At 51.4% G+C, this 12,104-nt stretch overlaps 1 non-coding gene across 1 annotated transcript; it reads right to left on the minus strand.

Annotated features, from left to right (window-relative positions):
• Nucleotides 1-1,071: 1,071 nt before the first annotated feature.
• LOC133898102 (18S ribosomal RNA) lies at nucleotides 1,072-2,950 on the minus strand. Its single transcript, XR_009906116.1, has one exon. It is a non-coding gene; the product is annotated as an 18S ribosomal RNA (ribosomal RNA).
• Between the last annotated feature and the right edge of the window lie 9,154 nt (nucleotides 2,951-12,104).

Here is a 12,104-nt window from a genome sequence, read left to right on the forward strand (position 1 = left end):
TCTGCCGCGATCCACGATCAGGGGTAGTTTTAGGATATCTTCCGAGTTAGAGACGTGAGCCGCACTTCACCACGTTCGATTACTTGGAGGTCTTCCCGCATCGGTACTAGCCCCTTTTCGTCTTAGTGTTCTTCCATGCAGCAAAACATCTACCCACTATAGTTCGGCCCAGGGGTCAGGCGTTTTCCTATGTGGGCCCCTCACGAGTTTGATTAGAACTCGCTCGGGTGACCGCAGGGTCGCTTTCGGCGCGTTATAAACGCTTTGCTAACACCGTAACATCCTTTCGCCCGCTTCATAAAATGCGGGACTCAAGAAAGGACAACATCGCGGTTACCAAAAGCACACCCGATCGCCGGAGAAGGCGACCGGGCCCCCACGCGCTAGCCGCGAGTCTCACGCGCCTCACGTGTCTCCACGTCGCGCGCGTCTCACTCGTTCGCTAGGCTTTATTCAGGCTGAACACGGTCTTTTATTTAATCTCCTTGAGCTGCAAGCATGTCACAGTGTACGGCAGAGCCGCCTGGACAGCATATTTCGCACATGGCATTCTTATTTTATCAGTGTTGCGAGAACTTTAAAGATCCGAACGGCAGAGTCCAATGGTCCAAACTCTGCCACCTTCTCCCTGCTGAACTCGGCTTCACTGTTTAAAACTCGACGGCTCCAGGCGAAGCATACCCTTCTACGCACGTCGAGCAAGACTTGCTTCTCGTTCTTTCCTTGTACTTCATTGCTTGCAGCTCTGCTAGCATCTCCTTTTTTTGGATGTAGCAGCCGTGTTTCGACCTTCCTGCGCGGTTCGGCCTCGGCTCAACCGGCAGTGCACACACCATCTCGTGGGTGCGCATGATTATTATTTTGAGCAGCAGCCGTGTTACGGGCTGTCTGCTTGGAACAAGATTCCAATTCTCTCTTTGCACGGTTCGGCCTCAGCTCAACCGGCAGTGCATCCAATCTCGTGGCATGCACGTGTTTCGAGTTCAGGCCCCACTCGTGGTCTCGCAACTGGCCAAGTAGCCGAGACCCCCTGACTCGTCGTCGTTTCTTATCACGCACTTTTTAGTACGGTAATGATCCTGCTGCAGGTTCACCTACAGCAACCTTGTTACGACTTTTACTTCCTCTAAATATTCAAGTTTGGGCATCTTCCCAGCGGCATCGGTGTTCCCGAAGGAACTCCGCGCGCCGGTCCAAAGACCTCACTAAAACATTCAATCGGTAGTAGCGACGGGCGGTGTGTACAAAGGGCAGGGACGTAATCAAGGCGTGCTGATGACACGCCTTTACTGGGAATTCCTCGTTCATGTGGTACAATTTCAAGCCACAATCCCTAGTAAGAAGGCGTTTCAGCGGGTTACCCAGACCTTTCGGCCAGGGAGGACACGCTGACACCTCCATTGTAGCGCGCGTGCGGCCCAGAACATCTAAGGGCATCACAGACCTGTTATTGCTCAATCTCGTGCGGCTAAGAGCCGCCTGTCCCTCTAAGAAGATTTAGTACCGCCGGCTGCCTTGGAAGCCGGGTACGTCTATTTAGCAGGTTAGAGTCTCGTTCGTTATCGCAATTAAGCAGACAAATCACTCCACCAACTAAGAACGGCCATGCACCACCACCCACTGAATCAAGAAAGAGCTTTCAATCTGTCAATCCTTCCAGTGTCTGGGCCTGGTAAGATTTCCCGTGTTGAGTCAAATTAAGCCGCAGGCTCCACTCCTGGTGGTGCCCTTCCGTCAATTTCTTTAAGTTTCAGCTTTGCAACCATACTTCCCCCGGAATACAAAAACTTTGATTTCTCGGAGGCTACCTGAGGATGCATCAATGGACATCCCTCAGAGGACCAGTCTATATAGTTTATGGTTTGGACTAGGGCGGTATCTGATCGCCTTCGAGCCCCAAACTTTCGTTCTTGATCAACGAGAACATCCTTGGCAAATGCTTTCGCTTCAGTCCGTCTTGCTACGATCCAAGAATTTCACCTCTAACGTAGCAATACGAATGCCCCCGCCTGTCTCCATTTATCATTACTTCAGGTCCTTAAAACCAACAAAATGGGACCGAAGTCCTATTCCATTATTCCATGCAAAAATATTCAAGGCCATCACTTGACCTGCTTTGAGCACTCTAATTTGTTCAAAGTAAACGTGCCGGCCCACCTCGACACTCAGTGAAGAGCACCAGAGCAGGATTTCAACGGGCACCGCCCACGCCCCGCAGGGGTAGCTGACGCGCCTCCGGCATGACATCCCGACGAACCAGTTAGCACCGACGGGCGGTGAACCAGCCGTGCGAGACGCAGATCCAACTACGAGCTTTTTAACCGCAACAACTTTGATATACGCTAACTGAGCTGGAATTACCGCGGCTGCTGGCACCAGACTTGCCCTCAGTTAGATACTCCATAAAGGATTTAAAGTGTTGCCATTCCAATTACGAGGCCTCGGATGAGTCCCGTATTGTTATCTTTCGTCACTACCTCCCCGTGCCGGGAGTGGGTAATTTGCGCGCCTGCTGCCTTCCTTGGATGTGGTAGCCGTGTCTCAGGCTGCCTCTCCGGAATCGAACCCTGATTCCCCGTTACCCGTTACAACCATGGTAAGCATAGAACTTACCATCGAAAGTTGATAGGGCAGACATTTGAAAGATGCGTCGCTGGCGCGAGGCCATGCGATCTGCACAAAGTTATTCAGAGTCACCAAAAACACGAAGGCCGAAGCCAACGATTGGTTTTGATCTAATAAAAGCGTTCCTCCCGTCTCCGGTCAGAACTCCGTTGGCATGTATTAGCTCCAGTATTTCCGCAGTTATCCAAGTAACTGGGTACAATCCAATGAACCATGACTGATATAATGAGCCTTCCGCGGTTTCACCATAAAAATAGCTTGCACTTGCACATGCATGGCTTAATCTTTGAGAGAAGCATATGTCACTGGCAGAATCAACCAGATAGCTGTTTCGACCCGACGAATCGGCGTCAACATTATCACGGGCCGGCGGTCTCGCCGCGCGGCCCAGGACGTTTCATTTGTCCTTCTTAGAGGCTGACTAGGCACTCGAAAACCCTTTTTTGCGGGCCAGATGGGATCGACTTCCTCATCGTACTCGTCGGTAGAAACCGTACGTCTTTGCATCTGTCGTGCAATGTCCAACATTCGCTCGGAACGAGGAGAATAGAAACTGCCCGAAGGCTTTGTAAGTACAACGATACTGCTTTGCTTGTCATGCCGCACGCAGCAGAGGACCGCAGAAAAGCCAAAAGACTAGTATGGATTACAGTGTCAAGAGCTTCGCCCTCTCTGGAATCGAGACCCCGAGACCACGCAGCAAAACGCTCGAATCGGGCAAGGAGCTACGGTCCGGCGCACACCCCTAGCCGAGTGCACTGCGCCTTCCCGTAACCCATCTCAAAAACACAAAGAGGCGTACTGCTCCGCTCTTTACGACACAAACTCAGCCGCGGCCGAGGAGGCGTTTCGTTGAGAGACATCAGCCACCGGGGGTCTTCCCTTATCTCAACAGAGTAGCGGGTGCCCCGATATAGATATAGTCTCTGATGCCGGAGCTTCAACGCACTGAGACCGACTTCGAGAGCCGACACAGTTGGGATGTCACTCTTTTGAACCGAGGAGTCGTAGCCCTACTCGCAATACTGGTGCTCTCCCGTGCCTCAAAGGCCATAAGGTCACCAATCCCTTTCGCAGCTACGTTTGTTTACTCCACAGTTCGCGCTAACGGTTTAAGGTCCATCGCAGCGTCAGACCGAATTGCACTGCAAGGCGTATTCGCTTGAGTGATTCATACGACAAGCATGAGCGCTTTCCAGTTCGTATTGCCACGGTCAAAGCATTTCACCGCTATCGTGGCAAGACGAGGCTCTGCGGTTTTCATGAATGTACCGAGTACCGTACGCAACGTAGCTGTTCAGGCGTAGGATGCATAAAATGTACGTGTACTACCACAGCGAGTCTGCCGACATTGCTCCTCACTAAAGAACGGGCGTTTTCCGGCAAGGGCGGGAACAAAGCTTGTTTGTCTGCCACTAAGCCTAGCCTATTGCAAACGCGACAGGACCGTAATTTAGACACCGAGAATCATCCGAATTCTTTTGAATCCGTCTTGAACTCTGAGCCATATTTTTACGACCCTGTCAGCCCACGCTGTTCAGGCGTAGGCTGCGCGATTAGTTTGCATTAATTGTCACGATCACTTGCACGACCAAGCTGTTCAGGCTCGGGTTGCTTAGAAAAATATGCGTGCTTCCTCCAGTGAGTCTGCCGACCTTGCTCCTCACTAAAGAACGGGCGTTTTCCGGCAAGGGCTAGAACGATGCTTGTTCGCCTCTCACCCAGCATAGGCTTTTTCGAACGCGACAGAACCGTAACATCGACATTCAGAGTCCTCCGAATATAGGAATCCGTTTTGATCTCTGAGTCGCGTTTTCCGGATCTGTATGGCCCCACGCTGTTCAGGCGTAGACGAAGCGTTCGATTCACAATAGTTGCTCCGTTGACTTGCACGACCAAGCTGTTCAGGCTCGGGTTGCTTAGAAAAATATGCGTGCTTCCTCCAGTGAGTCTGCCGACCTTGCTCCTCACTAAAGAACGGGCGTTTTCCGGCAAGGGCTAGAACGATGCTTGTTCGCCTCTCACCCAGCATAGGCTTTTTCGAACGCGACAGAACCGTAACATCGACATTCAGAGTCCTCCGAATATAGGAATCCGTTTTGATCTCTGAGTCGCGTTTTCCGGATCTGTATGGCCCCACGCTGTTCAGGCGTAGACGAAGCGTTCGATTCACAATAGTTGCTCCGTTGACTTGCACGACCAAGCTGTTCAGGCTCGGGTTGCTTAGAAAAATATGCGTGCTTCCTCCAGTGAGTCTGCCGACCTTGCTCCTCACTAAAGAACGGGCGTTTTCCGGCAAGGGCTAGAACGATTCTTGTTCGCCTCTCACCCTGCATAGGCTTTTTCGAACGCGACAGAACCGTAACATCGACATTCAGAGTCCTCCGAATATAGGAATCCGTTTTGATCTCTGAGTCGCGTTTCCGGATCTGTATGGCCCCACGCTGTTCAGGCGTAGACGAAGCGTTCGATTCACAATAGTTGCTCCGTTGAATTGCACGACCAAGCTGTTCAGGCTCGGGTTGCTTAGAAAAATATGCGTGCTTCCTCCAGTGAGTCTGCCGACCTTGCTCCTCACTAAAGAACGGGCGTTTTCCGGCAAGGGCTAGAACGATTCTTGTTCGCCTCTCACCCTGCATAGGCTTTTTCGAACGCGACAGAACCGTAACATCGACATTTAGAGTCCTCCGAATATAGGAATCCGTTTTGATCTCTGAGTCGCGTCTTACGGATCTGTATGGCCCCACGCTGTTCAGGCGTAGACGAAGCGTTCGATTCACAATAATTGCTCCGTTGACCTGCACGACCACGCTGTTCAGGCGTAGAATGCTTAATAGAACATGCGTGCTCCTCCAGTGAGTCTGCCGACCTTGCTCCTCACTAAAGAACGGGCGTTTTCCGGCAAGGGCGAGATCTCATTCGGCCAGCATCCCTCGTTGTCAAGAGTATGCTAAGCGTCACAGCTTCGCAAGACCGACATCCAAAGTGCTACGAATATAGGAATCCGTTTTGATCTCTGAGATATCTGTCGGGTTCCTGCAGGCCGCATCGACGCATCGCCCTTTTCACCCACTCGTCTTAGGAGGGCAGGCCGCGAGAGGTCCAATCTCGTTACGGCCAGTCGGGGTATGGCGTACATGTACTTATTTGGAGTGCTCAAGAGATCTCTCCAGGCCTCGGCTGCGCGTGCCCTCGGCGCTTCGCACAACCCTTCTTTCGCTTCGACCCACTCAACCACACGAGTCGAAAATGGGACTGCCCGATCCGGCCGTCGCCTCAGCCTAGCCTCCTAAGAAAGCTGAACTTTGACGATTTTCGGGGCTGTTCAGGCCCTGATAAGCCGAATGCGGAGGCCTCTGCGACGCGTCGGTCGCCTCGGGCATTTCCGAAGCGAAAAAGGGACTTTGTCATCCTTCCGGACTTAGAAGGATTTTCGTCCCGGCGACCGACGAGGCCTCCCCAAAGAACAGGCGGTTTCCAGCAAGGTAAGGCACAGGGCGATCCTTCGATACGCCGTTCTTACACTGATACGACGGGCTCCTCGTATAGATCGAACTTCGACTCTCGTCCGAAATCGTGACTGGTCCAAACTCGAAGCCACGGTTCGCCCATCGCACCGCTCATCCCTTCATTCGCTTCGTCCCACTCGACCTACCGAGTCGAAACTGGGACTGCCTGATTCGGCCGTCGCATCACTGTACGTGTTCGGGGCTGGCCAGGCCCCGATAGGCCGAAACGGGGGCTTCCGCGGTCCGGTCGGCCTCCACAGGCATTTCTGAAGCGAATTGGGTCTATGAACATTTTTCGGACTTAGAAAAATTTTCGACCCGGAGACCGACCGACCGCCCCTAAAGAACAGGCGTTTTCCGGCAAGGCGCGGGGCTCGGACCGGGCGCGCGCACGCGAAACTGGTACTGCGGCGCGACCGGTTCGTCGCACTTCGGGAACGTTTTGTCATCCGAAATTTTGGAGTCCGTGCTCGGTGACGAAGGAAACTTTGTGCGGGACGACCAACGCAACGCACCTCGGACCATATCGGGACTTAAAAAATGTATTGGGACTTGGAATGGTGCGGATTGGGACGTCGGGGAGTCGCTCCTTCACTGTCATTTTGGGTGAATGTCGGCTCCCTTCGCCCACACGAGACTCGTGGTAGCATATTCAACCATACGTTCTTCTAGTGCCATTCAATACCTTCATTTTGACGCCTAGCCGAGCCCGGTACCTCGTACCTCGACCGGTGAACCGCCGTTTGAAGGTCCGATTCGGGAACTTTGCACTAAACTGCTGAAATGAGGGAACGATCGCGTGTAACTCCCGAACCCTTCCATTCTCATGTCTGATATTCCGCAGGCTTATAAAACTTTTAAAGACCTTTTTAATGAGATGTCGCCCAGCGTTCTAGCTCCGATAGTTCGGCCGCTAGAGCCATTTGAAAGTCAAGAAACGTAGTCAAATCGCCTTTCTTTTCAAGGCAACACGTAAGGATGATCGCCCATTCACTCTTCGGCGTCATTCAGACCTGTCTGAAAATTTGAAGCAATCAAACAACAGGTCTGGGCTACACTAGAAAGAATATAGAGTCCCTTTAAGGAGGTTTGTTCGGCCGGGGCAGCCCGGTGAAGGTGCGAATCAGGAAGTTGGAGCTTGCAGGTACACTGCTATTATTCCCTAACGATCGCTTCCCTTGCCCACACGGGATCCGTAATGGCATATGCAACGAAACCCTCTTCTAGTGCCATTCAATACCTTCATTTTGACACCTGGCCAAGTCCCGTACCTCGCACCTCGACCAGTGAATCGCCGTTTGAAGGTCCCAATCGGGAACCTTGCACCAAACTGTCAAAATTGGGGAACGATCGCCTCTCGCTCCTGAACCCTTCTATTCTTTAAGCTGAAAGTCGTCTCACTTGTAGATCTTTTTATGATCTTTCGAATAAAACAACAAGGAGCTCTCTAGCTTGAATAGCTAGGCCGCTAGGGCCGTTTTCATGTCCAAAAATGGAGTCAAATCGACCATTTCCCTAAATGTCTTAGTTCGGACGATCGCTCATTCACTGGTCGACGTGATTTAAATCGTCCTGAATATTTTGCAGCGACCAAGAGACGTGTCTAAATCAGACATGGGAGAAAACAGAGTCCATTTAAGTCTATCGGATAGGCCCTGGCAGCTCGGCAAAGGTGCGAATCGGGAAGTCGGAGCTTGCTGGTACACTGTTATTTTTCCCAAACGATCGCTTCTCTCGGCCACACGGGACCCGGTATAGAAAATGCAACGAGACCCTCTTCTAGTGCCATTCAATACCTTCATTTTGACACCTAGCCGAGTCCCGTACCTCACAGCTCGACCAGTGAATCGCCGTTTGAAGGTCCGAATCGGGAACCTTGCACCAAACTGTCGAAATTGGGGAACGATCGCCTCTCGCTCCTGAACCCTTCTATACTTTAAGCTAAAAGTCGGCTAACTTGTAGATCTTTTTATGATCTTTCGAATAAAACAACATTGAGCTCTCTAGCTTGAGTGGCTCGGCTGCTAGAGCCGTTCTAACGTCTAAAAATGGAGTAAAACCACCATTTTACCCAAGTGCACAAGTTCGAACGATCGCCTATTCACTGGTCGACGTGATTGAAATCGTCCTGAATATGTTGCAGCGACCAAGAGACGTGCCTAACTCAGACTTGAGGCGAAACGGAGTCCACTTTAGTCGATCGGATAGGCCCTGGCAGCTCCGCGAAGGTGCTACTCGGAAAGTCGGAGCTTGCTGGTACACTGTTATTTTCACCGAACGATCGCTTCCCTCGGCCACACGGGACCCCGAATAGCATATGCAACCAGACCCTCTTCTAGTGCCATCCAATACCTTCATTTTGACACCTAGCAGAGTCCCGTACCTCGCACCTCGACCAGTGAATCGCCGTTTGAAGGTCCGAATCGGGAACCTTGCACCAAACTGTCGAAATTGGGGAACGATCGCCTCTCGCTCCTGAACCCTTCTATACTTTAAGCTAAAAGTCGGCTAACTTGTAGATCTTTTTATGATCTTTCGAATAAAACAACATTGAGCTCTCTAGCTTGAGTGGCTCGGCTGCTAGAGCCGTTCTAACGTCTAAAAATGGAGTAAAACCACCATTTTACCCAAGTGCACAAGTTCGAACGATCGCCTATTCACTGGTCGACGTGATTGAAATCGTCCTGAATATGTTGCAGCGACCAAGAGACGTGCCTAACTCAGACTTGAGGCGAAACGGAGTCCACTTTAGTCGATCGGATAGGCCCTGGCAGCTCCGCGAAGGTGCTACTCGGAAAGTCGGAGCTTGCTGGTACACTGTTATTTTCACCGAACGATCGCTTCCCTCGGCCACACGGGACCCCGAATAGCATATGCAACCAGACCCTCTTCTAGTGCCATCCAATACCTTCATTTTGACACCTAGCAGAGTCCCGTACCTCGCACCTCGACCAGTGAATCGCCGTTTGAAGGTCCGAATCGGGAACCTTGCACCAAACTGCTGAAATGGGGGAACGATCGCCTCTCGCTCCTGAACCCTTCTATACTTTAAGCTAAAAGTCGGCTAACTTGTAGATCTTTTTATGATCTTTCGAATAAAACAACATTGAGCTCTCTAGCTTGAGTGGCTCGGCTGCTAGAGCCGTTCTAACGTCTAAAAATGGAGTAAAACCACCATTTTACCCAAGTGCACAAGTTCGAACGATCGCCTATTCACTGGTCGACGTGATTGAAATCGTCCTGAATATGTTGCAGCGACCAAGAGACGTGCCTAACTCAGACTTGAGGCGAAACGGAGTCCACTTTAGTCGATCGGATAGGCCCTGGCAGCTCCGCGAAGGTGCTACTCGGAAAGTCGGAGCTTGCTGGTACACTGTTATTTTCACCGAACGATCGCTTCCCTCGGCCACACGGGACCCCGAATAGCATATGCAACCAGACCCTCTTCTAGTGCCATCCAATACCTTCATTTTGACACCTAGCAGAGTCCCGTACCTCGCACCTCGACCAGTGAATCGCCGTTTGAAGGTCCGAATCGGGAACCTTGCACCAAACTGCTGAAATGGGGGAACGATCGCCCCTCGCTCCCGAACCCTTCTATTCTTTAAGCTGAAATTCGGCTCACTTGTAGACCTTTTTATGATCTTTCGAATGAAATATTAAGGAGCTCTCTAGCTTGAATACCTAGGCCGCTAGGGCCGTTCTCATGTCCAAAAATGGAGTCAAATCGCCTTTCGCACCAAATGCACAAGTTTGCACGATCGCCCATTCACTGGTCGACGTTATCGGGACCAATCTCAAAGTTTGCAGCGACCAAGAGACGTGTCTAACTCAGACATGGGAGAAAACGGAGTCCATTTAAGTCTATCGGATAGGCCCTGGCAGCTCGGCAAAAGTGCGAATCGGGAAGTCGGAGCTTGCTGGTACACTGTTATTTTTCCCAAACGATCGCTTCCCTCGGCCACACGGGACCCGGTATAGAAAATGCAACGAGACCCTCTTCTAGTGCCATTCAATACCTTCATTTTGACACCTAGCCGAGTCCCGTACCTCGCACCTTGACCAGTGAATCGCCGTTTGAAGGTCCGAATCGGGAACCTTGCACCAAACTGCTGAAATGGGGGAACGATCGCCCCTCTCTCCAGAACCCCGCGAATCATAACGCTGTCCTCCGGCATGCTTATAGAACTTCTAAAGAGCTTTCGAATGAGATCTAGAGCGACTCTCTAGCACTTATGGTTCGCCTGCCACGTCCGTGCCAATGTCTGAAAATGGAGTCATATCGCCTTTCGACCAGAATGCTTAAGTTCGAACGATCGCCTATTCACTGGTCGACGTTATCGGGAACGATCTCAAAGTTTGCAGGGACCAAGAGACGGGTCTAAGCTAGACTCGAGAGGCTACGACGTCCATTTATTTCGGTTCCATCGGCCTTGGCAGCCCGCCAATGGTACAAAGCGGGATGTCGGATCTTGCCGCTACACCGTCTCTTTTCGTAAACGAAGGCTTTCCTAGACCACTCTGACCTTGGAACGGCAAGTTTAACTGTACCCTCGTCTAGCGCCACTAGAAAGCTTCATTTTGACGCCTAGCAGAGCCTGGTAGCTCTCACCTCGACCAGTGAATCACCGTTTAAAGGTCCAAATCGGGAACCTTGCACCAAACTGCTGAAATGGGGGAACGATCGCCTCTCACTCCCGAACCGCTGTAATTGTAATCTTGAATTTGTACATGCAATTAGAACAACTCAAAAGCTTTTAAATGGGAGTCCAACGAGCCTCATTGGTCGCATAGTTCGGCCGCCACAGCCGTTCCAACGTCTAAAAACGGAGTCAAACCACTATTTTTCCCAAGTGCACAAGTTCGAACGATCGCCTATTCACTGGTCGACGTGATTGGGACCGGTCTGAAAGTTCGCAGCAACCAAGAAACATGTCTAAGAGAGACTTCAGTGAGAACGAAGTCCCTTTTTTCCCGAGTCCTTTCGTCATGGCGGCCCGCCAAAGGTGCGAATCGGGACATCGGAGCTTGCCGGCCCACTGTTACTTTTCTTGAACGATCGGTCCATTTGGCAAACAGGGACTCGCAGTAGCATTCTAATTGGTGAAGTCGTCTAGCACTATTCATTACCTTCATTTTGAAAGCTAGCCGTGCCCGGTAGCTCCCACCTCGACCAGTGAAACCCCGTTTGAAGGTCCAAATCGGGAACCTTGCACCAAAGTGCTGAAATGGGGGAACGATCGCCCCTCCCTCCAGAACCCCTCAAATCGTAACGCTTTCTTTCAGCATGCTTATAGAGCTTTTAGAGAGCTGTCGAATGAGCCCTAGAGCGACCCTCTAGCACTTATGGTTCGGCTGCCAGGTCCGTGCCAATGTCCTAAAATGGAGTCAGATCGCCTTGCGATCAGAATGCTTAAGTTCGAACGATCGCCCATTCACTGGTCGACGTGCTTGGGACCGACTTCACGTTTTGCCACACTCGACTGACATGTCTTGCCGTCATTTGAGCGTAGACAGAGTCCCTTTTATTGCATTCGTTTTTCCAGGGCAGCCAGCCGAAGGTCTCAATCGGGAAGTCAGAGCTTGCCGTCCCACTGTTATTTTTCATGAACGATCGGTCCATTTGGCAAACAGGGACTCGCAGTACCATATAAAATGATTTCATCGTCTAGCGCCATGTCAAACCTTCGTTTAGACGCCTAGCCCAGCCCGTTAGCTCTCGCCTCGACCAGTGAATCACCGTTTGAAGGTCCAATTCCGGGACCTTGTACCAAACCGCTAAAATTGGGGAACGATCGGCCCTCCCTCGCGAACCCCTCTATTGAAAACGCCTTCCTTTGGCATGCTTATAGAGCTTTTAATGAGCTTTCGAATGAGAGTAAGACCGACCCTCTAGCACTTATGGTTCGGCTGCCAGGTCCGTGCCAATGTCCTAAAATGGGGTCAAATCGCCTTGCGATCAGAATGCCT

The sequence above is a fragment of the Phragmites australis genome, chromosome 17, assembly GCF_958298935.1.
Source record: "Phragmites australis chromosome 17, lpPhrAust1.1, whole genome shotgun sequence".
NCBI classification, from domain to species: Eukaryota; Viridiplantae; Streptophyta; class Magnoliopsida; order Poales; family Poaceae; genus Phragmites; species Phragmites australis.